Genomic DNA, 4489 nt, shown 5'->3' on the forward strand with positions numbered 1-4489 from the left:
GAAGACAGCCTAGATATTATAGAGAAAGAACATTCAACCATCCAAGACAAATCCAAGAAATATGATAGATCTATTGTATATTTGGAAGACAGCATCAGAAGGCCTAATCTGAGGATAATGGAACACCTAGAGAGAGAGGTTAATGGTCTAGGAAATTTGTTTAACAGGATCCTAGCAGAGAACTTCCCAAACATGAAAAAAGATAGACCTATTCATACACAAGAAGCTTTTAGAACCCCCCAAAATGGACTAGAACAGGACATCACACCATCACATTATAATCTGCACAGGATCAATTCAGACCAAGAAAAAGATCCTTAAAGCTGTCAAGGAGAAAAGATCACTCACCTATAAAGGGAAACCAAATAGAATGACCTCAGATTTCTCAGCTGAGACAATTAAACCAAGAAGAGCCTGGAATGATGTATGCCATGCACTAAAGACAAACAACTATCAAGCAAGAATACTGTACCCAGCTAAACTCTCCTTTATAACCAAAGGTTAAATAAAAACCTTCCATAGCAAAGAAAAACTGAAACACTATATCTCCACCAAACCAGCCCTACAGAAGATACTGAACGATGTCCTACACATTGAAAACTAACAAGACCACAATAAATGCCAAGAAACCACACCCAAACTGAGAATCCAAGGACCATAATAAGAACCCATTTGCCTCAGCTCCCAAGAAGGTGGATAACATTTCAGGAACCACGAAACACCTCTCAGTCCTAACTCTCAACACAATAACGGACTTAACTCTACAATTAAGCGACATAGACTGTCTAGTTGCATTAAAAAGCAAGATACTTCTATCTACTGCCTTCAGGAGTCATACCTTCCCATAAAAACAAACAAATTTTGAGAGTGAAATGCTGGAACAAAATCTACCAAGCAAACAGCCTCAATAAACAGGCAGGAGTTGCAATCCTAGTATCAGATAAATTAGAATTAAAATTAAAATTAGTGAGAAGAGATAAATAAGACCACTGTATACTAATTAGGGGATCTCTCCTTCAGGAGGACATTACAATTCTAAATATCTATTCACCACATTACAATTCTAAATATCTATTTACCAAACAATGGAACACCTAAATTTATCCAAGAAACATTAGTTTCCCCCAAATTTCAAATAGATCCAAAGAAATTAATTGTTGTGGACTTTGACACACCATCCCCACTAGAGAGATCAATGCAGCAAAAACTCAACAGAGAAACCACAGATCTATACAATTGCATGGAACAACTAGATTTAACAGACATCTGCCAAAAATTTCACCCAGCAGCATTAGAATACACGTTTTTGTAAGCAGCACATGGAACTTTTTTCAAAATACATCACATTTTAGGTCACAAAGCAAACTTGTCCAAATTCAGAAACATTGAAGTTATACCTTGCATTCTCTCAGACAACAAGTGAAAAAATTTAGAACTCAACACCAAAATCCACCAAAGAAAGTTCTGTAAAATATGTAGGCTGAACGACACACTGTTGAATCATCCGTGGGTTATGGAAGAGATTAGAAATGAAATTCAAGTGTTCATGATATTCAACAAAGATGAACACACATATAACCAGCTCCTCTGGGACCGAGCAAAGGCAGAACTTAGAGGCAAGTTTATAGCCCTGAGTTCCTGCATCAACAAACTGGAGAGATCTGAAAATGACAATTTAATGACACATCTGAACCACCTTAAAAAGGAGCAGCAAGATATACCCCAATCCAGTATAGAGAAAGAAATAATTAAAACTAAATCGGAATTAAAGGAATTAGCATCCAAAAAACCATAGAAAGAATCAACAAAACAAAGATCTGGTTCTTATAAAAATTAACAAAATTGACAGACCCTTATCAAATGTTATCATAAAAAGAAGAGAACACATGCAAATAAGTAAAATCAAGCATGAGAATGGAAACACCACAAGAGAAACAACCAAGATTCATTAAATTAAATACTCCTCAAAATTTTATGCTAATAAGTTTGAGAATATGGCAGAATGGGACATTTTCCTAGCAAATATCAATATGACAAAACTAAACCAAGATGAATTAAACCATTTTAACAGGCCAATATCAACTATTGAAATAGAAAGAGAAATTAGATGCCTCCCATCTAACAAAAGCCCAGGACCAGATAGTTTTACAGGGAATTCTACAAGGCCTTCAACGCACAGCTCACACCAATACTCTATCAACACTTCAATGAAATTGAAAGGGAAAGTTCACTACCAAACTCATTCTATGAAGCCATCATAAACCTCATCCCGAAACCAGGAAGGGACCCATCAAAGAAAGAGTACTATAGACCCATTTCTTTGATGAACATTGATGCAAAACTTCTCAACAAAATTTTGGCCAATCCACTTTAACAATTCATCCAAATAATCAAACACCACGATCAAACAGGATTCATTTCAGGGATGCAAATCTGGTTCACTATTTGCAAATCAATTAATGTAATTCATTACATGAACAAGAGCAAGGATAAGAACCATATGGTTATCTCAATAGATGTATAAAAAGCATTTGACAAGATCCAAAACCCTTTATAATGAAGATTCTGGAAAAACTATGAATCCAGGTAATATTCCTCAATACAATAAAGGCTGTATATGACAAACCTAAACAAAACAAAACTGAAGACATTTCCTCAACTCAGGAATGAGACAAGGATGTCCACTCTCTCCACTTCTCATCAATTTAGTATTAGATTGCCTAGCTACAGCAATAAGACTAGATGCAAATATAAAAGGGATCGAAATAAGGAAAGATGAAATAAAACTCTCCCTCTTTACAGATGACATGATCTTGTATTTAAAGAACCCCCTGCACTTTACACCCAAATTACTCATGCTGAATCATAACTTTGGCAAATTAGCAGGGTATAAAATTAACTCTCAAAAATGAATGGCTTTTTTGTATGCCAACAATGAGAAAAGCATGGCTGAAATCAGGAACACAAATCCATTCATAATACCCCACAAAAAATAAAATGCCTAGGAATTAACTTAACCAAAGAAGTGAGGGACCTCTATGATGAAAACTTTAAAAACACGAAAAAGGAAATCAAAACAACTTAGAAAGTGTAAAAACCTCCCATGCTCCTGGATTGGAAGGATCAACGATGTGAAAATGGCAATACTTTCCAAGGCTATCTACAACTTAATGTGATAGCTATCAATATTCCAAACTCATTCTTCAAGGACATAGAAGACACAATCCACACATATGGAACAAAAAAAGACCCCAAAGAGCAAAAACGATCCTTCACAGAAAGAACATTGCTGGAGGAATATCAATATCAAATTTTAAACTCTACTGTAAAGCCATAGTAATCAAAACAGCTTGGTCCTGGCACAAGAACAGACCTCAGGACCAATGGAATAGAATAGAAAATCCAGAAATGAACCCACAGACCTATAGCCATCTAATCCTCGATAAGGGAGCCAAAAAATAGAATGGAAGAAAGACAACCTCTTCAGTAAATGGTGCTGTCAAAATTGGTTAATCACTTGTAGAAAAGTAAAGCTAGATCTTTACATATCACCTTGCCCCAGAATCAACTCCAAATAGATCAAAGACCTTGGAGTTAAAGCAGACACTTTGAAAAAATTACAGGATGGAATAGGAGGAACCCCAAGTCTCCTTTGAACAGGCCAAAATTTTCTTAAAAGAGACTCAGACACACAACAAATCAAAGAAAGGTTGTTCAAATGGGATGGCATGAACTTGTAGAGCTTCTGCATGGCAAAGGGCACAGCTAGCAAGATCAATAGAAAGCCCACGGACTGGGAGAAGATCTTCACTAACCATACAACATAAAAGGGTCTCACATCTGAAATATACCTGGAACTCAAAAAAGTTAAATCCCCCAATAAATAAGTAGATTAAAGTCATAAAGAGAAACTTGTCTGAAGAGGAAAGAAGGATCGCAAAGAGGCAGATGAAGAAAGGCTCAACCTCCCTAGCCATAAAAGAAATGCAAATCAAAAGAACATTCAGATACTATATCACCCCAGTTAGAATGGCTATAGTCAAGAACTCTGATAACAACAGATGCTGGAAGGGATGTGGAGAAAGGGAAGCCTACTGCATAGTTGGTGGGAGTGTAAACTTTTTCAACCACTTTGGAAAGTAGTATGGACGTTCCTCAAAAGACTCCACATAGATCTCCCCTATGACTCAGCAATGCTACTTTTGGACATTTATCCAAATGATCACAAGCAAATTATACTAAAGCTACCAGCACAACTATGTTTATTGTAGCATTATTTACCCTAGCTAAGTTATGGAACCAACCCAGATGCCCCTCAGTAGATGAATGAATCAAGAAAATGTGGTCTATATACACAAAGGAATTCCATGCCTCCATCAGAAAGAATGACATTGCCGCATTTGTTAGGAAATGGAAAGACTTGGAAAAAATTATATTTAGTGAAGCAAACCAGGCCAAAAAACGTAGGTCCCATGGCTTCTTTTATTTG

The sequence above is a fragment of the Dipodomys merriami genome, unplaced genomic scaffold (genome assembly GCF_024711535.1).
Source record: "Dipodomys merriami isolate MVZ:Mamm:240054 unplaced genomic scaffold, mDipMer1.0.p SCAF_333, whole genome shotgun sequence".
Taxonomy (NCBI): domain Eukaryota; kingdom Metazoa; phylum Chordata; class Mammalia; order Rodentia; family Heteromyidae; genus Dipodomys; species Dipodomys merriami.